This window comes from Schistocerca nitens, chromosome 2 (assembly GCF_023898315.1).
Source record: "Schistocerca nitens isolate TAMUIC-IGC-003100 chromosome 2, iqSchNite1.1, whole genome shotgun sequence".
In the NCBI taxonomy this organism is placed as follows: domain Eukaryota; kingdom Metazoa; phylum Arthropoda; class Insecta; order Orthoptera; family Acrididae; genus Schistocerca; species Schistocerca nitens.
Window position 1 is genome coordinate 378,284,512 of NC_064615.1, and position 25,476 is coordinate 378,309,987.

Genomic DNA, 25,476 nt, shown 5'->3' on the forward strand with positions numbered 1-25,476 from the left:
TGCTGAATAACGTGTCTCTGCATAGGAAAACAGCAGCTAACAGGGAACCGTGCCTACTCGCCATCACCGATTTCAGAGGAAAGAGTACGGAACAGTAATCCGACGATCGTGTGGTCGTGTCTGCACGCGGAAACTTTCGTTTATTTTTAAATTTGACTGTATTATTCTGAAAACAACCGAAATAAAGTTCAGAATATGAATTCATTAATATTTGCACAAAAGGCATGAAAATGAAAGGCAAAGGAAAACTTGGGATTGGCAATAAATTTCCAGCATAAGTAGTACTCGAGAATTTCGTATACAAAATTAAATACTTTTATTATTTTACAATTGAAGGTTTACATGTGCTGCGGTCATAGTCATGGTAATAAAAGAAGTAGCAATACTATTCTCGGCACCTTGCACACGTTATAAATGCCAAAATTTTACAGTCACATGGCGGTTTTAAAGTTTCTATAGAAAAACAAACTTGGTTTACTTTTATAAGAGATTGGCTCTCATCGCACAGTTTGGCAGCAAACAATGCGTAATGTATCATTTCGTCAAATATTGGCCTGGATAACTGGTCAAAAACAGCGGAATGTGTTTTCATGTAGTCTTCTACGGATCTGATTTCTTATTTTCTCTTTCGATGATATAAGAGCAATTTAGAAGCTTTTTGGGCAAATTCTCTACATGGCAGTAAAAACAGAAATCGTACGGTTGGACTAATGGGGTGCATTTGAGGGAGGGGGAGATCACTACAATACTGCACGATGGCAATCCATCTTCATCTTGAAATATCTCGACGTAGAACTGGGCATATGTTTGTCTTCTCCACGAGACAATTAATGGAAGAAATTTTTCTACTGCACGTAGAACTTCATAAAATCAGCCAAAATATTTTTTACATAAGTCTGTTGTGAGTTTCCGAGATTTTGAAAAAGTAATGACGACATTCCTCTATTTTACGGCATACTCATTGACCATTTCCTGAACACTCGTTGCAAAAGGGCCAGTATTCTCTTGTAGCCATACGTAGATTCTTGTCAATAGCTTTCCAGAACGGGATATAGCATATTGCTCTGTATACGAGTGGGCTACTTTGTTAATTTCTCGGTTCATTTTCAGTGTAAGTAACGTAAAAAATTTAAAATAAAAGGAATTTTCCGGATATGGACTCGACCTCACGACCGTCTGGTTACCGTTCTGTTGTCTTTCCGCTGCTCCAACCACTTTCTGGAAACCACAGTGCTATAAATGGCTGTCGGCGCGCCCGACCCGCAGCAAAAATGCTATTTCTTCAAAACGCTTGGCCGTCTGGAGCTCTCACTTCTGTCACTCTCATTTCTGGCTAAGCCCCGCATATGTCATCAATATGCATGAAATCGGTGATGACGAGTAGGCGCGGTCACCTTGTAAGGTAGCTGTACTTCTCAATGAGGCCATGAGGACAATCTGAGCAGTCGTTTTCAGTTGTTTGCAGATGACGCTGTCGTTTATCGACTAATAAAGACATCAGAAGATCAAAACAAACTGCAAAACGATTGAGAAGTGCCAGTTGACCCTAAATAACGAAAAGTGTGAGCTCATCCGCATGAGTGCTAAAAGGAACTCGTTAAACTTCGTTTACACGATAAAGCAGTCTAATGTTAAAGCCGTAAATTCAACTAAATACGTAGGTATTACAATTACAAACAACTTAAATTGGAAGGAACACATAGAAAATGTTGTGGGGAAGGCTAACCAAAGACTGCGTTTTATTGCCAGGACACTTAGAAAATGTAACAGACCTACTAAGGAGACTGCCTACACTACGCTTGTCTGTCCTCTTTTAGAATACTGCTGCGCGGTGTGGGATCCTTACCAGATAGGACTGACGGAGTAAATAGAAAAAGTTCAAAGAAAGGCAGCATGTTTTGTATTATCGTGAAATATGGGAGAGAGTGTTACAGAAATGATACAAGATTTGGGCTGGAAATCGTTAAAATAAAGGCGTTTTTGCGACGGTATCTTCTCACGAAATTCGAATCACCAATTTTCCCCTCCGAATGCGAAAATATTTTGTTGACACCGACCTACATAGGGAGGAACGATCACCACAATAAAATAAGGGAAATCAGAGCCCGTACGGAAAGATATAGGTGTTCATTCTTTCCGCGCGCTATACGAGATTGGAATAACAGAGAATTGTGAAGGTGGTTCGATGAACCCTCTGCCATTCACTTAATTGTGATTTGCAGAGTATCAATGTAGATGTAGAGGACCGTTACTGATAGTCAGATCTGCTCCAGCACTTTGTTCCATCCAGTGGCGTAAAGCTGGAAAGGCGCAGAATCTTATGAAAAATCTGTCCGCCCGGGATCACACAAGACACTCTGGGCCGATCTTCGGGTCACAAACGTTATCGATGTCACCGAGAAGCGGTCAGAACGCGGGACTGAACACCCACGCCAGAATGCCCAAATAATTCAAAACCAACGACGAAGTTTGCTATGTTTCATCGTACACGTCGCATCCGAACAGGCAAGGAAAACGTGACCACATCTTTAACTAGTGAGGCAGACGCTACAAATAAGGCGTCCTGCTCCACGCTGTGCTTTGCTGTTAAAATCCAGAGAGTGTACGTTCCTTTAAGAGTTAACCAATACATTTCTTCCTCCTTTCGGTCAGGAAGAAGTTGTACTGACCAGGTGTTGTCACTCACTACTTACACTGAGGCGGGGTTCCAGAGAAAATTGAAAACATCAGTGGCCTTTATTGACCTCTCAGCAGTTTACGACACTGTGTCGAGAGAAGGCGTCATGAACAAAATTATCCGAGTAATTCCTTGCAAATCTATAGCACGCTTAACAGACAGCACGCCTAATAAGTATGGGCACTGAGTACAGCACCCTCAAAAAACTAAAGAATGGCTTACCACAAGGATTAGTGCTCGCACCACTGCTGTTTAGCCTCTATACTGCAGACCTGCCGGAAACACAATCAAGAAAGTTCGGGTATGCTGACGACTGGGCCCTCGCTACAAGACGTAGCACAATTGAAGCATCTGATTACGTCCTAACGAAAGACCTGAAGATAATGGGTGAATATTTCCTTAAGTGGAGACTTCAACCAAATGCTTCCAAAACAGAGGTTAGTTGCTGCCATCTCAACAACAAATTCGCTGGGAAGGAACTCAACATTCGATATGAAAACACCATTCTCAGGCACAATAAAACTCCGAAGTACTTGGGCATGACGCTGGACAGAACACTATCTCTTAAGGAGCACCTAACAAAGACTGCCGAAAAATTAAAGACAAGAAACAACATTATTCAAAAGCTCTTTGATACTACCTGGGGAGCGACGGCCTCCACTCTCCGCACCTCTGCTTTAGCAATTGTATTCTCGGCTGCCGAATACTGTGCTCCGATTTGGCTAAACAGCCCACATGTAAAAAAGGTGGATGTCCAGTTGCATAACACTCTAAGGATGATTTCTGGAGTAATGAAACCCACTCCGACGCAATGGTTCCCAATATTAAGCCACATCCCGCCGCCACACTTGCGACGTACTGACGCCCTTGTACGTGAATACAAAAACAACATGGGAAATCGAAGCCTGCCAATCCACCAAGAGATTGAGGCTGCAGACACTAATAGGCTTCGATCTAGAAAACCTCCAAGAAGAACAGCAAGGACCTGTGCACAAGAAGGTTTCAGTGTCACAAACGCATGGTCTGAAAAATGGAACGCATGGTCAAAATCATAACATGCCTTGCATCACACAGAAGCCATCTGGTTTTGACCTACCACGCAAAACATGGTCCATTCTAAATAGAATTCGAACTCGTCATGGCAGATGTGCTCACTCCCTGTATAAATGGGGTAAAATACCGTCCCCTCAGTGTGACTGCGGAGAAAATCAGACCATCGGCCACATTGTTGAAGAGTGTTCCAGAAGAGCCTATAATGGGAGCCCCGACGACTTCCTGCTCGCAACTCCAGAGTCGATGGATTATATTAATAGACTTGATGTTTGTTTGTAATGCTTGAACTTCGTTATATTAGTGATGTTTGTTTGCAATTATTAACGTTTGTTATATTAGTGATTTGTCTGTTTCTTTCTTATGTGTCTGTATTGCCATACAATAAATAAAAAATCCTCCTGCGTACATCTCGCGAAAACACCATGGAGGTAAAATCAGAGAGATTCGAGCTCACGCGGAGGCGTAGCAATAATCGTTCTTTCCGTGTAGCATTCGCGACTACTGGAACGGGAAAGAGAGGAAGCAGCGGTACACGAGGTACCCGCCGTCACATGCCGTAGGTGGCTTGCAGAGTAGAGACGTGGATGCGGATTGTGAAGGTCCTGCATGATGTGAAGGAACAAACAGTAAGACGTACTGTGGAAAAGAGCCCACCCCATACTTTCAAAGAGGTCTGAAAGACCTGCATGAAACGATATCGCTGTGCGCTACCTCTTTGTCAATATCTAACATCAACGTGTCAGTTCATTGTGTATGTGGTATTATAAATTATTAGATATATGGAAACCAATTTAATTTCTTTATACTGTTTTCGTTCCTGTACTCTTCTCCGATATCTAGTTTATTACTTGCACTACAATTTTATGAACTCCTAATTTGAAAGCTGACAGTGCAGCGTCCACATAAAATAGTCTCGGTGGCTATAGGAGTATTACGCGCAGTCGTTCGTCGAGCCGGCAGAAATCTTGGAAGATACCTTCGTTCCACACATATATTTTAACAGCTTTGTGACCGAGCAATCTCTATTATTTGTACTATACGACGGTCTTTATTGTGATTTTGCTGGCTCTTTGCTTCCCACGCACGTAAAACAAACTTGTACACTAATTCCTTCTCACTCTTCTCATGTCTCCGACAAAATTATATTCCCCTTATGGGATTCTCTGTAAAACTTTTAGATTAAGTACACGTAGTAACGTCTTTAAACAAGTGAGTATCTATTTTTGTGTAAGGGTTTCTTAATACCTTTGACGCACAGTTGACATTCACTCCATTTGATTTTAAATGTAACACTAATCAATTTTAATGTGTTGTACGCTGGCTGTGTTACAAAACCAGCACAAGTATCGCATGTTTCTGTTTTTGCATACAGGCTTCATGTCTGACACAGTAAGTTATAAGGTCATTTGAGGGTAATACCATATGAAATTTATATTTTTACTTTTTGAATCTGAATTACGACAAGTAGTGATGAATATACGGGTTGTGCCCATAATGTCATTCCACTACGAAAACGGTATTACTGACGCCGTCAAATGTTGCTTCCTTTACGCATGTGCGGAGAATATAAGATGCTATATATTACAATTTCTTACTGTGATAGAAGTAAGTGTATAAATGTTTATACAGGGTCAACCAGAATTCCAGCAACAAACTTTCAGAGATGGCAGTAAATAGCAAAACAAGAAAAAAATATTTCGTATTCATGGGCTGTGAAATGCATACCCTTAAGACCTATGAGTATTTGTTCTGTAGAAGAAATGTGTTTCACGGTAGCAAAGATGAACAAATGCTCATAGCTCTTAAGGGTATGCATTTCAGAGCCCATGTCTACTCGACCTTTTTTTTTGTTTTGGTCCATACTACCTCCTCTGAAACCTTGTCAGTGGAGTTCTGGTTCACCCTGTATACGTATATTCCTAATTTTATTTCTCGTCTGCTCTTAGAGCTGCTGTAACTTTTGATATTATTTTTATTGCCAGGTGGTTTCTAAATTTCCAAGGGGGAAAACAAGCTATCAGCTAAATCATGAAACAAGGTGATTATTTTGAAATAAAAACAGCCTACGCAAGGAAAAGGACTTCGCTCAAGTACAAGACCCATCCAGAAAGTAAAGACGTTTCACCATACACAGATAATCTTTAACGGTATACAGAAACTGAATGTACACACACAGTTTGTCTCCTTTTCCACATATTAAGGCACTTGTCGTACCTTGGCACCAATTTATGCATACTCTTTTCATACCATATGGCCGCCTGGCTATTCAACCAGGTCACAACGGCGTCTGTCTTGTGTTCATTATTTGCGAGGCATTTACCAGCAAGGTCATCTTTCAGTTTCAGAAACAGGTCCTCTGCTGTTCCTTATCTGTATAAACGATGTGGGAGACAATCTGAGCAGCCATCTTAGGTTGTTTGCAGATGACGCTGTCGTTTATCGACTAATAAAGTCGTCAGAAAATCAAAACAAATCGCAAAACGATTTAGAAGAGGTATCTGAATCGTGCGAAAATTGGCAGTTGACACTAAATAACGAAAAGTCTGAGGTCAACCACATGAGTACTAAAACGAAATCGTTAAACTTCGGTTTCACGATATATCAGTCTAATCTAAAAGCCGTAAATTCAGCTAAATACCTAGGTATTACAAATACGAACAACTTAAATTGGAAGGTTCAAATGGCTCTGAGCACTATGGGACTTAACATCTTGGGTCATCAGTCCCCTAGAACTTAGAACTACTTAAACCTAAGGACATCACACACATCCATGCCCGAGGCAGGATTCGAACCTGCGACCGTAGCAGTCGCGCGGTTCCGGACTGCGCGCCTAGAACTGCGAGACCACCGCGGCCGGCTAAATTGGAAGGAACACATAGGAAATGTTGTGGGAAAAGCTAACCAAAGACTGCGTTTTATTGGCAGGACACTTAGAAAATGTAACAGATCTACTAAGGAGACTGCCTACACTAAACTTGTCCGTCCTCTTTTAGAATACTGCTGTGCGATGTGGGATCCTTAGCAGATAGGACTGACGGAGTAGATCGAAAAAGTTCAAAGAAGGGCAGCACGTTTTGTATTATTGCTATTTACGGGAGAGAGTGTCACAGAAACGATACAGGATTTGAGCCGGACATCATTAAAAGAAAGGCGTTTCTCGTTGCGACGGAATCTTCTCACGAAATTCCAATCACCAACTTTCTCCTCCGAATGCGAAAATATTTTGTTGACACCGACCACGATAAAATGAGGGACATCAGAGCTCGTACGGAAAGATATGTGTGTTCTTTCTTTCCGCGCGCTATACGGGACTGGAATAATAGAGAATTGTGAAAGTGGTTCGATGAACCCTCTGCCAGGCACTTAAATGTGATTTGCAGAGTATCCATGTAGATGTAAATGTAGAGGAGAAGTCCGACGGTGCCAGGTCCGGACTGTAGAGAGGATGCTCGAAGACGTCGCACGGGAATATCTCTCGCGGCAAGGCTTGTGTCTACCGGGCAGTGTCCGGACGTGCATTGTCGTGCAACGAACAATTCCACCCAAGGTCTTGCCTCTTCGGCGGTTCTGGATAGCCCGACAAAGACGTTCACGGGTAGCACAGTATGAATCACTCTTCATTGCTGTGTTGCGGGCTGCAATGAGTAGGACCCCTTCACTACCACAGAAGACAGAAGCCATCAGCGTCTGAGTTGATGCAGTTTCTTTGAATTTGTGTGGCGTATTTGGCGACTGAGAATGGCACTCCATAGACTGTCGCTCCATTATGGGGGTGTTATGTGAAACCAATGTTTCATCTCTTGTATCTGCTCAATGAAAGTGTCGCCATCCCTTTTGTAACGCTAATACAGCACACATTCTCGGAGATTTATGGTTGTCCGTCAGCATTCGTGGCACCAACCGAGCACAGATTTTGTGATACTGAAATACAGTTTCGTGTGCAACAGAACAAGACACTTCCTGACATCTCTGTAAGTACATCTTTATACAAACGGTTGCGGGACGTCGGCTTTCAGTATGTTGTGGTTGTGGTCTTCAGTCCAGAGACTGGTTTGATGCAGCTCTCCATGCAAGTCTATCCTGTGCTAGGTTCTTCATTTCCCAGTACCTACTGCAAACTACATCCTTCTGAATCTGTTTAGTGTATTCACCTCTTGGTCTCTCTCTACGATTTTTACTCTCCACGCTGCCTTCCAAAACTAAATTGGTGATCCCTTGATGCCTCAGAATATGCCGTACGAGTCGATCCCTTCTACTAGTCAAGTTGTGCCACAAATTTCTCTTCTCCCCAATTCTATTCAATACCTCCTCATTAGTTATGTGATCTACCCATCTAATCTTCAGCATTCTTCTGTAGCACCACATTTCGAAAGCTTCTATTCTCTTCTTGTCCAAACTATTTATCGTCCATGTTTCACTTCCATACATGGTTACACTCCATACAATTACTTTCAGTAACGACTTCCTAACACTTTAATCTATACTCGATGTTAACAAACTTCTCTTCTTCAGAAACGCTTTGCTTGCCATTGCCAGTCTACATTTTATATCCTCTCTACTTCGACCATCATTAGTTAGTTTGCTCCCCAAATAGCAAAACTCATTTACTACTTTAAGCGTCTCATTTCCTAATCTAATTCCCGCAGCATTACCCGACTTAATTCGACTACATTCCATTACCCTCGTTTTACTTTTGTTGATGTTCATCTTATATCCTCCTTTCAAGACTCTGTCCATCCTGTTCATCTGCTCTTCCAGGTCCTTTGCTGTTTCTGACAGAATTACAATGTCAGCGGCGAACCTCAAAGTTTTTATTTCTTCTCCATTGATTTTAATTCCAACTCCGAATTTTTCTTTTGTTTCCTTTACTGCTTACTCAATATCCAGATTGAATAACAACGGGGAGAGGCTACAACCCTGTCTCACTCCCTTTCCAACCACTGCTTCCCTTTCATGCCCCTCGACTATTATAACTGCCATCTGGTTCCTGTACTAATTGTAAAATTCAGTATAAATCGTCGATACAAAACACCTTCAGCCGTCTACATTTCCAGTTATCATTTTGTTGGAGCAACCAGTTTCGGTGCTACATCACACCATCTTCAGACCCCCTGATCGACGTCCAGGAAGAATTCCACCTCTGGTCCAATCAAAATGGGGCCCTTCAGCGACTGGTATTCGGTGATCCCCCGGATCACTGAATGCTGGCCCCTGTTTCAACAAGACCGGAGGTGGGATTCTTCCAACACGTCCATCAGGGAACTTGAAGATGGCGCAATGTAGCACCTAACTGGTTGCTCAAATAAAATAAAAAATCGAAATTTAGAGGGCTGAAGGTGTTCCGATTCGACATTTTACTTCCTGACACTGATCAAGCACGTCGTTAATCCTGACTCGTCGATTGTCCACAATGATGCGTTCAATCTTTTACTTCAGCGCAGCCCTAATGATGGAGGATCGTCCTGATCTCTCTTCATCACTAACAGATGATCTCCAGCTCTTAAACATTATGCACCACTTTCGGGCACTGGTTGCATTCATTACACCTACGCCATAGATGGTAACAAGTCCTCGGTGAATGTCAGAGGGTATCATATTTCCCGCCTGCAAAAAACGAATAACTTTTCTCATCTCGCAGTCGATGGAATTCGCAATCGGCGCTGCAATGGTAACAGCTATCTCTTCACTTACTTGACTTCGACTTGCAACCGCATGCAGCAACTGTCTGCATCACACTCAACACCGCAAACGAATGAGTGGCGATTACAACGAAGATGTGTGGACTGCATCCGCAAACGTTCTGGATGGTCCTCGTACATGTGTATGTTCTACGAACCGATACGATAGTAATACTGAACCCAAGCATCACTCCAGACATGGGGCTGACCACGCGCTCGCCCTGTTGCTGGGAGCTCCGTCTCGCTGGAGCAGCCGTCTGCGCAGCCACCCAACCCGCATGCCGCGGCCGGCTCGGGTCACGCCTTGGTTGTCGCGGCAGCTGCCGCAGCAGCCCGCCGTGCTGTGCTTTTTTCTGGAGGTCGCTCTCCGGCAGGTGTTCGGCATCGGGCGTCCGTGCCCCCGTCCGGCCGCTGCGGCGAGCAGAGCAAGGTATGCCATACAGGCCAGGGCAGCCGGGGTACCTGGCCAGCCTCCCACATCGCACCTGCTGCACGGTCTCGGAGCCTCCGGAGCAGATCCGCTGCCGCCGGTGGTGACTTTTGTCGCTTTGAGCCACTGCTTAAATACACTACTGGCCATTAAAATTGCTACACCAAGAAGAGATGCAGGTGATAAACGAGTATTCATTGGACAAATATATTGTACTAGAACTGATATGTGAGCACATTTACACGCAATTTGGGTGCATAGATCCTGACAAATCAGTATCCAGAACAACCACCTCTGGCCGTCATAACGGCATTGATACGCCTGGGAATTGAGTCAAACAGAGCTTGGATGGCGTGCACAGGTACAGCTGCCCATGCAGCTTCAACACGATACCACAGTTCATCAAGAGTAGTGACTGGCGTATTGTGACGAGCCAGTTGATCGGCCAGCATTGAGCAGACGTTTTCAATTGGTGAGAGATCTGGAGAATGTGCTGGCCAGGGCAGCAGTCGAACATTTTCTGTATCCAGAAAGGCCCGTACAGGACCTGCAACATGCGGTCGTGCATTATCCTGCTGAAATGTAGGGTTTCGCAGGGACCGAATGAAAGGTAGAGCCACGGGTCGTAACACATCTGAAATGTAACGTCCACTGTTCAAAGTGCCGTCATTGTGAACAAGAAGTGACCGAGACGTGTAACCGATGGCACCCCATACCTTCACGCCAGGTGATACGCCACTATGACGATGACGAATACACGCTTCCAATGTGCGTTCACCGCGATGTCGCCAAACACGGATGCGACCATCATGATGCTGTAAACAGAACATGGATTCATCAGAAAAAATGACGTTTTGCCCTTCGTCCACCCAGGTTCGTCGTTGAGTATACCATTGCAGGCACTCCTGTCTTTGATGCAGCGTCAAGGATATCCGCAGCCATGGTCTCCGAGTTCCATGCTGCTGCAAACGTCGTCGAACTGTACGTGCAGATGGTTGTTGTCTTGCAAACGTCCACATCTGTTGACTCACGGATCGAGACGTGGCTGCACGATCCGTTACAGCCATGCGGTTAAGATGCCTGTCATCTCAACCGCTAGTGATACGAGGCCGTTGGGACCCAGCACGGCGTTCCGTATTACCCTCCTGAACCCAGTCTGCTAACAGTCATTGGATCTCGAACAACGCGAGCAGCAATGTCGCGATACGATAAACCGCAGTCGCGATAGGCTACAATCCGACCTTTATCAAAGACCTTAGACGAGGCATCACAACAACGTTTCACCAGGCAACGCCGGTCAACTGTTGTTTGTATATGAGAAATCGGTTGGAAACTTGCCACATGTCAGAACGCTGTGAATGCTCTGAAAAGCTAATCATTTGCATATCACAGCATCTTCTTCCTGTCGGTTAAATTTCGCGTCTGTAGCACGTCATGTTCGTGGTGTAGCAATTTTAATGGCCAGTAGTGTAAAATTATTCTAACCCCACTTTACACTACTTAGATTGTCTTTTTTTTTAATCGCAATCCTCTATCTTAATACAGTGTGAAATTTTATTTAGACTTAACAATTTATACGGTATGCTAAAAAATAGATAAGAAATTAATAATAAGAGTGGAAGCCCGTTTGTTCGACGTAAAACGTGGTTTTAGAAAAGATAGATCACGTTCTGATTGTCTTTTCTCTTCGGCACAAGGAAGTGAGTATAGAATTTAGATTACCAACTTACATTTTTTATCCATTATGACGGCAGTTATCTGAGGCGAGCGACATGAAAGGGAAGCAGCGATTGGTAAGCGACGTATCCAATTTGTATATTGCTCAAGCAGTAAACCAAAGAAAAATTTGAAGTAGGAATTAAAGTTCAGAGAGAAGAAATAAAAACTTTGAAGTTTGCCGATGACATAGTAACTCTGTCAGAGTCAGCAGTTAATCGGAATGGACAGCGTCATGAAAGGAGGATATAAGATCAACATAAAAAAAAGTAAAATATAGACAACGGGACGTTGTCGAATGAAATCAGATGATGCTGAGGGAATTAGATTAGGAAACGATACGCTTAAAGTAGTAGCTGAGTTGTGCTATTTGGGGAGCAAATGCCAAAGTGGGATGATGCCAAAGTGGAAGGGATATAAAAGGTAGACTGGCCATGGCAAGGAAAACTTTTCTGATGAAGAGAAATGTGTCAACATCGAATATAGACTTAAGTGTTAGGAAGTCTTTTCTGAAGGTACTTGCCTGGAGCGCAGCCATGTATGGAAGTGAAACACGGACAATAAACAGTTAGGACAAGAAGATAACAGAAGCTTTGTAAACGTGGTGCTGCAGAAGGATGCTGAAGTTTAGGTGGTTAGACACGTAACTAATGACGAAGTACTGAACAGAACTGGGGAAACAAAAAATCTGTGGCACAACTTGACTAAAAGAAGGGGTTGGTTGTTAGGACACATTCTGAGACATCAAGGAATCACTAATTAAGTACTGGAGGGAAGTGTGTGTGTGTGTGTGTGTGTGTGTGTGTGTGTGTGTGTGTGTGTGCGGGCGGTGGGGGGGGGGGGGGCGTAAAAATCGTAGAGGGAGAACTTGAGATGAATGCAGTAAGCAGATTCAGAAAGAAGTAGGCTGCAGTAGTTATTCGGAGATGTACAGAACTGCACAGGATAGAGTAGCGTGGAGAGCTGCATCAAACAATTCTTGGAAATGAAGGCTACTGAAAAAACATTAATTATGAAAAGGCGTTTGAGAAGATAGAACGGAAAATATGGGAATCAGTAAAGGAAATGGGAATTCCAGCACATCTGACAACGGCAATTGAGTCATTACACAAAAATGGTAGATTATATTAAGTGACACATTGAGACGTGATAATTTTTATTTGTTGACGCTGTTATTTGCTGATGATCAACACATAAAACAAAAGTGATGGCACTTCAGGTATTGGGGCTCATAAGAGCCAAAATTGTTACAAACTCAAAGGTCAACTCCTTCCGAACCGGCCTCGAAAGGTCTAACGGTTCCGGCCGACCACCGCGTCATCTTCAGCTGATAGGCGTCACTGGATGCGGATATGGAGGAGCATGTGATTAGCCTACAGCTCTCTTGCCAACAGCACTCGGCAGGCCTGACGGGCACCCTCTAAGTGCTAGCCAAGCCAGATAGCGCTTAACTTCGGTGATCTGACGGCAAAACCGTTGGCCAGAATTGTTATTCATGGACAAATATTTGAGCAAGTAAGGAAATTTAAATACCTAGGCTGAAGTTATTTCCCAAGTTAGACGATGCAGAGCTAAAACTGACTAAATTCAAACATTGATGTGGAACCACGCAACATACATTAAAACACAAACTACCGAAATGAACATTAATTAAACTTTACAAGATAATAGCCTTGCCTTTGCTGCTGTCCCCTAGGAAACGTTGGATCCTAACATGCTTGCATAAGGGCCAGAGGTGGTGCAACGCATTATTGCCTTGTTCAATTTGTGAAGCCCTTTCTCTGAAATTATTATCATTTGTTTGTCTGTACATGTACATCATATCTACCAATTTCCACCTCATTCGGATAATTCCTTCATGGTGCATCGTTTCTTTGTTTTTCCCTAGAGTGTATTTCTGTGGTTGATGGTAAGCGACGCTTGAGGTAGTGTAACGAGCAACACCACTTCAGAGTGAATAACTGGAAACAAATGATCTGGAGTTATTGAAGGGTTTGGATCTGGCGTATGCCTGAAGAACGTTACCTGCCATCTTGTGTAGTACTACAGCATTGTTTACGGTGTACAGTAGAGGAATATTTCTGAAGTGATGGTTTTCTTTATCATGACAATGCATTCTGTCATAAAGCAGCATCTGTATGGCAATGGTTTGTGGACAATAACATTCCTCAAATGGACTAGCCTGGCCAGAGTCTCTACTGAACACAATGACATACTTTTGGGATGAGTTAGAAAGTCGACTTCCCTCCAGACCCCCGCGTCCAGGATCACTACCTTCTCCCCTTCCGGCTTTTGAGGAAGATGAGGAAGAATGAGAAATAAAAACTTTGAGGTTCGCCTGTGACATTGTAATTCTGTCAGAGACAGCAAAGGACCTGGAAGAGCAGCTAAACGGAATGGACAGTGTCTTGAAAGGAGGATATAATATAATCATCAACAAAAGCAAAACGAGGATAATGGAATGTAGTCGAATTCAGCTGGTTGATGCCGAGGGAATTAGATTAGGAAATGAGACACTTAAAGTAGTAAATGAGTTTTGCTATCTGGGGAGCAAAATAACTGATGATGGTCGAAGTAGAGAAGATATAAAATGTAGACTGGCAATGGCAAGGAAAGCGTTTCTGAAGAAGAGAAGTTTGTTAACATCGAGTATAGATTTAAGTGTTAGGAAGTCGTTTCTGAAAGTATTTGTATGGAGTGTAGCCATGTATGGAAGTGAAACATGAACGATAAATAGTTTAGACAAGAAGAGAATAGAAGGTTTCGAAATGTGGTGATACAGAAGAATGTTGAAGATTAGATGGGTACATCACATAACTAATGAGGAGGTATTGAATAGAATTGGGTAGAAGAGAAATTTGTGGCACAACTTGACTAGAAGAAGAGATCGCTTGGTAGGACATCAAGGGATCACCAATTTAGTATTGGAAGGCAGCGTGGAGGGTAAAAATCGCAGAGGAAGATCAAGAGATGAATACGCTAAACAGATTCAGTAGGTTGCAGTAGGTACTGGGAGATGGAGAAGCTCGCGCGGGAGTAGCATGGTGAGCTGCATCAAACCAGTCTCTGGACTGAAGACCACAACAACAACAACGATGAAGAATGGGCTGCCATTCCTCGACAGACATTCAGACACTTCACTGAAAGTGTATGCATCAGACTTCAGACCGTCATATAGGGATGAGTTCAGATTATAAACGAACTTATATTTTCTTACCAAGCACTTTTCGCAAAACGAATCCGTGAATCTGTATTAACTTCAACTTATCTGCCTTTCTGTGTGACATACAGTATATTAGAACACAAGCTGACAATGTCAATCCGCTTTCTACCGTTTTCTCAGCGCCTCCTACGATAGCAGTGTAGATAACAGCAAGCAGAGAACTAATCGAAAACATTGATTTATTGTCCTGTTAATCTACCTAGGTATACATCAGTCAAAAGGTCTCCCTCTCCGTGCGCTTATGCTCCATTTGTTCGGCTCCTCCTGCGCTGGAGGTAGAAAACGGCTCGGAACTACGACGTACTCACTGTTACGGTTTCAGTGCGCAGATTCGTTTATTCGTTTCACGTTGCAACATAGAGGTATACAAGCATAGAGTTCTATGTCTATGGAAGTGTGTGGAGCAGAGCCTGTGGGGAGGAAATGTGGTTTGGACTGGTTCAAAAAGTCTGTTGGGGTTGAGAGGAATCTGATACTGTTACCACAGATCGACTGTCGCCAAGTACAGCGACGGAACATTTCGAGCAAATGCGATAGGTATTAACACATAATCCACAGCTGTCTTTTGAGACTGATATCGAAGGAACTGGGGTACTAAAGATAGTGTGAACAACATTATTTTCAAAAATTCGTGTAAGTGGAGGATATGGACCAGGAAAATTCCCCAACGAACAGATGATGAAGTTCCCCGAGTATTTTATTACGTGTATGAGCAAGATTCATCTTGCCACGTCCTGAAGCCCATGCATTTACTGAAGAACTGACACTCAGATCATTAATTTAGTAAGCAGATTAGCGAAATAACTTATGAATATATTAACTAATTAGGCAAATCCTGTGGCATTAATAATATTTTCGAAACAGGATAATATCGTTTAAATCAAATAATGTTCATTTAAAACAATTCACGTATTTCCGAATGGTGGCCTTAGACAACTGCGGATTCAAACGAAAACAAAGATTAATAATTACAGCAGAACAGCAGAGAAACGAAATAGGAACAATGTATGTAAAGTTTGTTTACGAGGTCATTAATCGCGAAATTCTAAAGCAAACATTCGAAGTCCTACAGCATTGTTTTTAACTCTACTAGAGAGTTAAATTGTCGATGAAGAGAAAATCTTCAATTTGTACTAAATATTATTAGTTTCGGAACTAACTGGTTTGGTTTCTAATTTTCGCGACCGTGTCAGCTTCAAATATTTCTTAAGTGCGTCAGTAGCGCTCGCTCTAGCAAATCGGACTCCACAAATTAAATTGCAAGCAGATCCTGAATAATTACTACAGTGAGAAGCGATCTCACAATCAGTGAAACAGCCGAAATGGCCGCTAAGAAAACTTCGGCCAAGTCGGTTACTACCGCTCATACAGTAAGACTCACCCGCATTTCATTACAAAAACTGTCAATAACATATAAAAAGGATGTTAACAGTATGAAATAATAAAGTACTGCACAATGTGGAAAATAAATTTAGTGTTTATTATTATTCATACGCATTTAAATACACATGTACATTTTAACTGTACAAGGCCAGAACGAAAAAAGGTAAAGAAGGGAAAGAGAAGTGAAGTACGTCACACAAAAGACGGATAATGTTTCACAAAGGTAACTTAGTTACTAAACTGATTATTCCAGACTTTACGCATTATGACTGTATGTTTCATATATACGAGTCTTTTCTTCATCACAAATAATACATTTTATAGAGTGTTATATTCGGTCTAAAAACATACTTTTACTAAAACAAGAAAAGAAGAGAAAACTACTAATATGTTGCTATACTGTCCCCTTTGATTTACGAGTAGATATATTGATGTTTACTCGACAAAATCAAACTCGAAAATCTTTCACTAATTCCAGGCGTTTAGAAATGATAAATGTTTAGTATCTTAAACAGACCAAAAGATCAGATAAATGTTTATCTGTGGTCAGAAATAAATTCTTTCATTATTTTCTTTATCAGACCCACACATTGCTCAAATACATACAGATAAAAATAATACTGTTCTTCATTATGTTCAGTTGTCAGTTGGATCAATAGTTCTTAAATTTACACAATTGTCACAATTTACACAATTAATTCTTGTGATTATTCAACGTTTAACACAAAAACACAAGTGCCTTGGTTACTGTCTTAGTCTCTTTTTAAAAAATGGATGAGATAAAATCTGATTACTCATCATATTCAAGTGCACTTTAAATGGCAGGTTCAACTGGATAAGGCCAGTGACGTGTGCGTTGCAGACGAAGGAGCAGGTGCATAGGACTGCAGACACGATGGCGTGACGTCTCAGGACTCACCATCGGAAATACGTTGTTATATGTTCCTCCTCATTGCTCGTGATAATAAAATAAATAATCCAACACATACTAGACTCAGTGTTAAGTTTTGCAGAATAGGTGAAGTTCTGTGCTGCTTCAAGTCGCACAAAAAAATAAAATCGTATGAGGCATCAAACTTAGTCGCCGAAACTACCCACAAATTTCCTAACTGCATTGAAAGTCAAAGTAAGAAACTGTTTTCAGCCAAAACTACTCTGTCCAACGAGCAGTTAAAGTATGAGCCCGCGCTCTGTAAAACTAATCTATCGATCGGCACCCGAACAAAGTTAAAACGCAGAACTATCTAGCTGCTTCGGCGGTCTGACTCTCTCGACTGCCACCACTGAAACAGCCTCCAGCGGCGAAAAACTATTCATCAGAGACCAAAAACTAAAAGAGCAAAAACCGAGTGAATGCTGCTGCAAGCCCCTAAATACTACCCGTGGTGTAACACACTACTAAATCCATCTTAAATGATGAAACAAATACCCCCATTCAAAACTAAGACCATTTGCATTTACATAAACAATGTTGGAATAACCCCACAATTATTTTGCTCATTTCACAACGCCTCACCACGACAGTCATGGAAGATGCTATTAGCAAAATGCATAAGCACAGTTAAATCCGATTTTACAACATGAAAGAGTTATATTAAAATAGCAAAATATATTTGACGACCGCCCTTTCGATTGATGTCGTTTTATTCTTGTGTTTTATCGTGTAATACATGCAACAGAATGGTTATTTCATACAACATTTCTAAATGAGCTTTTATATGAACAATCACTTACAGTATATCTAATTGTTTACTGAGGATAGCAATTACCTGTCTACATCTACATACATATTCCGCAATCCACCGTACGGTGCGTGGCGGAAGGTGATTATTAGATGAAGAAGCAGATGATTGCCGGCCGATGTGGCCGAGCGGTTCTAGGCGCTTCAGTCTGGAACCGAGCTGCTGCTACGGTCGCAGGTTCGAATCCTGCCTGGGGCATGAACGTGTATGATGTCCTTAGGTTAGTTAGGTTTAAGTAGTTCTAAGTTCTAGGGGACTGATGACCTCAGATGTTAAGTCCCATAGTGCTCAGAGCCATTTGAACCATTTTGAACCAGATGATTCACGCTGCCTTCATTGGCTACTATCTGTGGCTGTCAAGGATTTATGGCTGGGGCACATTTATACCTCTCTTACAAAAGCATATATATATATATATATATATATATATATATATATATATATATATATATAAGCATATTGTGGTGTTTCTATTGCCCAGCATAATAATCATAATTTGATGCAGTTGTAGTTTTTTTAATACTGTGCCAGAAGCCAGGTCTGCTGTGAAAACGACCACTTGCTCATCATATGCTCTGTTGGTATGCTAGTTAGACTGGGGTTAATTCTGTCACACCGGATTAAGTAAAATGCTACTTTATCCTATAAGGGTAATAGGCTACATGAAAAACCAACTGTTGCGCACACTAGAAACGTCATTTGATAAAATGCTGATCTCCTCTGGGGCTTAGCCTATTGCTATGATTAGAGGACTTCATCATTTCAAAAAAGGTTCAAATGGCTCTGAGCACTATGGGACTTAACTTCTGAGGTCATCAGTCGCCTAGAACTTAGAACTAATTAAACCTAACTAACCTAAGGACATCACACAGATCCATGCACGAGGCAGGATTCGAACCTGCGACCGTAGCGGTCGTGCGGTTGACTGTAGCACCTAGAACCGCTCAGCCACTCCGGTCGGCTCAGCATTTCACTTGAATAATTTATTTTAATGGTTACTGAATGACAGAGTTTAATCTGGTAAACATATGATTCACCGACACAATATGCAATTTACTGAAACATATTAACGTCGAGTTTACAAACAAGTTGAGAGCGAATTTTACATAAAATGAAACATTGATCAGAAAAATAAATGATTTTTATGGTCGCCATTAGCATGATGCTGGACAATTACGGCTGGGATGATGCCTAGACACATAAGGTACACGCAATAACTTTTCAACCGTGATTGTAAAACTTTATGATTGTACAAACAAGAAAATTATGCATCCGAACACAGCACACAATAGATCAGTAAAAGAAGGAGGAGCAGAAGGAACCATCACAAAATGGGTGAACTCCAACAAAAATGACCCAGTACACAAACTAAAGATGACTGGTTAAGGAAAAAGATTCCCTTTTAAACTAGATATAAATTGCAGAAAACATGCACAGTAGTGCATGATGTGCGTAGATGAAGTTACGGTGACTGAAAATGGAAAACGGAAATCAACTCCTCTGGCCCCACTTTATCACTATTTCCGAAGCTGGGAATGTGTGTTGTTGGTGTGGCATTCCCGCGCCTGCAGTTGAGGACGCTGCGGCAGAATCGCAGTCCAACTTACTGCGGTGGTGTGAGCCGATGAGATGTGATTGCGAATAGTGCATGTCACTATCTTCCTGATTACCGGTAGCAGATCCGAGTAAGTATAAAGTAAAACATCGAAGACTTGGCAGAAGGCTGAAGTCGAGAGAAGCACGGTCGAGCGCGGAATTCGAAACAGAACGAGCATCCGAGTGAGACTCCCGAATACAGTATCACAGAACCATGACTCTAACGAGAGTGCTTCTCTTGATAGCTTTCCTTCAGATCTCGGAAAGGAAAACGGCAAAATCTTTCTAGCTTCAAATGGTTTCAAATGGCTCTGAGCACTATGAGACTTAACTTCTAAGGTCACCAGTCCCCTAGAACCTAGAACTACTTAAACCTAACTAACCTAAGGACATCACGCACATTCATGCCCGAGGCAGGATTCGAACCTGCGACCGTAGCGGTCGCGCGGGTCCAGACTGTAGCGCCTAGAAACACTCGGCCACCCAGGCCGACATATCTTTCTAGCCAATCCCACAAGGGGCCTAAGTGCTCCCCCAACACGCCACGGGGAACTCCTTTAACTAGCTCCCATCATCAAGCAAAAGAAGTATCTGCCAATGATATTCCTGTTTTTATGGAACCGATAACCGAGTGTCGTCCCCGTTCCCATGAACACACTTGTTTGTCGAAAATTCTTGAGATTTTCTGGAGCTCCGGAGAATACTCCCACGGAAAGGGCAGAGTTAGAAAAATTCAGAGACCCACATGCGCATGCGGGAGGACAACGGTTCAATCCCGCGTCCGGCCATCCTGATTTAGGTTTTCCGTGATTTCCCTAAATCGCTCCAGCAAGTGCCCTTTCAAAGGTCACGGCCGACTTCCTTCCCCGTCCTTCCCTAATCCGATGTGACCGATGACCTCGCTGTCTGGTCTCCTTCCCCAAACAACCCAACCCCCAACAACCCAACCCACATGCGATCATACATTTGGCTTCTGGAAACAGTTCTGGAGACCAAAACACAGCGGGATAGCACCAAGTGAACAGCTGAGGAGTCGACCGAAAGTCTGCTAGCAAGCGGAATTCTCATCCCTACGATTACTGATTTCCCGTTATGCTACTGAGGACGCCAGTCGATCGTTCTACCGCGCATTGTTCGACGTACTTGCAGGACTGTCCCTGAAAGGTTTGCTCGGAAGCCCGTGAGGTCTGCTAATGTGAAACCTGCCCTTTGAGTGACAGGCACGTGTGTTACCACCAGTGAATGGTAACGAAGTGTTAAACGGTTGACACACAAATACTGAGATCTACTGAAATTGGATTTAGGCACATAATACAACAACAACTCAATAAGTCAAGAACGTATGTTCACTATATGCAGTGATACCGCGATGATGTTACAGACTTTCAGGGCTGACAGAGACACGTAAATGCATCAATGTAAGATAATCGACCCTAGCCCAGAAACGACCGAGTCGAAAGGTGTAAACGAAAAGCGACTCAGGTACCGGCTTACGCTCGCGTAGCCCTCAAACTATGGATCAATCTTCCGATCACTGATCATGATGACATACAGAGTTCCCGCTGAATACTCTCCAGTAACCTCAGATAATTTCCATGGACACTGGATTAGAAACGGCACTCGTATCTTTATGTCAGGAAGACTGAAGATCCTAAGTCCACGGTACAGTAATAATGAATTACATTTACCTGCTCAAGTTTCACAGGCTGCTATATTTACAACAGATGCTCAGAATGGCGTCCTCCAGCGCCAATGCAGGCATGGTATTATCACACAGAGTTCTGTCGTATTCGTTCTAACACCCCTTGTGTCTTCTGAAGCAGTCTCGAAGGCTGCGAGAATGCATGCCAGGAGATGGTCTTCAGTCTCGACAGGTGCCTCGTATACTGGACATTTCTTATGGCCCCACAAGAAGAAATCAAGGAGGTGATGTCAGATGAACGTGCTGGCCACGAAACAGGATCTCCTCTGCCTATCCACATTTCAGTGAATGTCTGATCAAGGTGCTCTCGAACCATCAGTCCAAAGTGAGGTCTGGTTCCACCTTGTTAGAACCACATCCGTTGCGAATAACAAGTGACAGTATGGTAACCTGGATAGTATGTCTCAGTTAAATACTGTCTATACTGATGCATTTAAGCGGGGAGAAAGAAGAAGCGCGTCTAGTACGTAATCATTGAGTATGGCTGCCCACACGTTGAATGATAATGTGTGTTGATGGCTCCTTACAAATATAGAGTGGGGACTCTAACGACTACTGCGACTATTTAGCATTCCGCTTATGCTGATGCAGACTTCATCTGTGAAAAGTACATACGTAGGAAAGTGAAGATCGACTGTAAGGTGCTGCAAGAACCACTGGTTGAACACGACACGAGATCCGAAGACAGCAGGAGACGAAGCATACTTTCTGTGGATGGCAGCGGAGTAGCCGCATTTCCCGTAATATTCGCCACTCAATACTCTGAGAAACATTCATTTCAAGTGCAACAGATCGAATGCTGATTACAGGTGCAGGTGCCACATCCACTTGAGCAAGTGGTGGATCAGCTAATTGGAGAGTCGACGTTGTTCGTCGTCCTCCTCGCTCGTTGTATCGTGGTACAAAGCGCCATTTTTCACTTTATTGTTACACTACTGACCATTAAAATTGCTACACCACGAACATGACGTGCTACAGACGCGAAATTTAAGCGACAGGAAGAAGATGCTGTGATATGTAAATGATCAGCTTTTCAGAGCATTCACACAAGGTTGGCGCCGGTGGCGACACCTACGACGTGCTGACATGAGGAAAGTTTCCAACCGATTTCTCATATACAAACAGCAGTTGACTGGCGTTGCCTGGTGAAACGTTATTGTGATGCCTCGTGTAAGGAGCAGAAATGCGTACCATCACATTTCCGACTTTGATAAAAGTCGGATTGTAGCCTATTGCGATTGCGGTTCATCGTATCGCGACATTGCTGCTCGCTTTGGTCCAGATCCAATGACTGTTAGCAGAATATGGAATCGGTGTGTTCAGGAGGGTAATACGGAACGCCGTGCTGGATCCCAACGGCCTCGTATCACTAGCAGTCGAGATGACAGGCATCCGCATGACTGTAACGGATCGTGCAGCCACGTCTCGATCCCTGAGTCAACAGATGTGGACGTTTGCAAGACAACAACCATCTGCACGAACAGTTCGACGACGTTTGCAGCAGCATGGACTATCAGCTCGGAGACCATGGCTGCGGTTACCCTTGACGCTGCATCACAGACAGGAGTACCTGCGATGGTGTACTCAATGACGAACCTGGGTGCACGAATGGCAAAATGTCATTTTTTGAATGAATCCAGGTTCTGTTTACAGCATCATGATGTCGCATCCGTGTTTGGCGACATCGCGGTGAACGCTCATTGCCGGCCGGAGTGGCCGTGCGGTTCTAGGCGATACAGCCTGGAACCGCGAGACCGCTACGGTCGTAGGTTCGAATCCTGCTTCGGTCATGGATGTGTGTGTTGTCCTTAGGTTAGTTAGGTTTAAGTAGTTCTAAGTTCTAGGGGACTGATGACCTCAGAAGTTGAGTCCCATAGTGCTCAGAGCCATTTGAACACTCATTGGAAGCGTCTATTCGTCATCGCAATACTGGCGTAACACTCGGCGTGATACTATGGGGTGCCATTGGTTACACGTCTCGGTCACCACTTGATCGCACTGATGGCACTTTGAATAGTGGACGTTACACTTCAGATGTGTTACGACCCGTGGCTCTAACCTTCATTCGGTCCCTGCGAAACCCTACATTTCAGCAGGATAATGCACGACCACATGTTGCAGGTCCTATACGGGCCTTCGTGGATACAGAAAATGATCGACTGCTGCCCTGGCCAGCACATTCTCCAGATCTCTCACCAATTGAAAACGTCTAGTCAATGGTGGGCGAGCAATTGGCTCGTCACAATACGCCAGTCAGTGCTCTTGATGAACTGTGGTATCGTATTGAAGCTGCATGGGCAGCTGTATCTATACACGCCATTCAAAATCTGTTTGACTCAAGGCCCAGGCGTATCAAGGCCGTTATTACGGGCAGAGGTGGTTGTTCTGGGTACTGTTTTCTCCGGATGTATGCACCCAAATTTCGCGAAAATGTAATCACATGTCAGTTCTAGTATAATATATTTGTCCAATGAATACTCGTTTATCATCTGCATTTCTTCTTGGTGTAGCCATTTTAATGGCCAGTAGTGTAGAATAATCCTGGAAACATGTGGAGACCCGGATGTCTTATACGCGCATATTTGGTCCTGTACAATCTTTACGATAATCTACTGCTTCAGTTTGCTTGCCCATACACGAAAACCATGCATGCAAGTTACGTCACCGTGTACAACTGTGTTTGGGTAGAGTAAATAGACGTTAGTCCTTCAACTTGTAAGTACGCATGCAGTCTACTTCTACATTACAGGCATTGTATACAAAGATTGCGTATGTCACTAAACAGTACGCTGTTTGCATTAGATTAGCTGAGTTGTTGTGCAAACCTCTATATCTAAGTACTCATCGGGATTTCCTACCCTACACTCTTAGAAACAACAGTACCCGTACCTGTATTCCACTATAAAGAGGTTTCAGAGCGATTTTCCTTATAAAATTCGATTCTGTCGTTTCCGGACCAGCGTCCCATACCTCAAATCGATATGTCTACCCTGCTCCATCATTTCTACAGGTTTGTATCATCATCACGGAGTCATTCTGTATGTCGATACGGATGCCATTAGGAATGAAGCACCGAAAATCAAGTGAGCATGAAAAGCGGCCATTGTGCATTCAAAACATGTGTTAGGTAACTTTTCAATTTTCACTTTGGAAAATATATGGAAGAATACAATAGTAAAATCTTTCAGTGTTTGTAGCAGCAGCGATGTATGATCAGACACATATTCAAGAAGCGTTCTGTATAAATATGCTCATCACAATAACTGAAACAAGTACAGTCTGTATAGAGGCAATTTTTGTGAGTCCGTTAACATTAATTATTCTTGGCCTGCGAATGTTAAGAAAGCGCGACAGTATGTAGTATCCGTCGCTGGAGATGGCCAGTTACTAGGGAGGTAAAATGAAATCTCTTTCTGTCTTTCGGTGGTGCTAATTATAAAAGGGCAGATAGCGGGACCATGGTCATCAATAGTGATCAATCACTACGATATGATGCAGGGGACTTTGCGATGCGGGCAGAAGCGTGGCCTGTAAGATGGTTCAAATGGCTCTGAGCACTATGGGACTCAACTGCTGAGGTCATTAGTCCCCTAGAACTTAGAACTAGTTAAACCTAACTAACCTAAGGACATCACAAACATCCATGCCCGAGGCAGGATTCGAACCTGCGACCGTAGCGGTCTTGCGGTTCCAGACTGCAGCGCCTTTAACCGCACGGCCACTTCGGCCGGCGGCCTGTAAGAAGTACAGATAATACGTAAATGAAAATTTCTATTTCAGTTCTTTCTTTGGCTAACATTTGTCCAACAATTAACGTCAGTTTTTTGTTTATACGAGGCACCCTCGGACACTGCCTCAGGCCGAGAAAAACAGCAGTGTGCAAGGAAAAGTATGTGACACTAGATAGATTCTCACCAAGCGGGGCAGCCAACCAAGACTGGAGGAAATACCGTGTTCCCAAACTTAAGACCCACTATAGCGTATTTTACGACCGACGTCCTTCCTCTAAATGAGAAAGTGATAATTTTGGGTATGAATTATTTAGTTTTATGTTCTTACGAGTTGTTTTTTGTGAGCTGCAGGAAAGTAGTAATATTTCCGTAAATATTGGCTACTGTGAAAAATGGTACGTAACGTTTAGATTGCTTTCAGCATTAACTGCACGTCATTTGATTTTCCACACATCAAGAAGTCGCCTCGTATAGTGCCATGAATATACCAACAAAACTGACTGTGAACAAAACTCAATGTTCAATAATCCCTACTACTTAACATC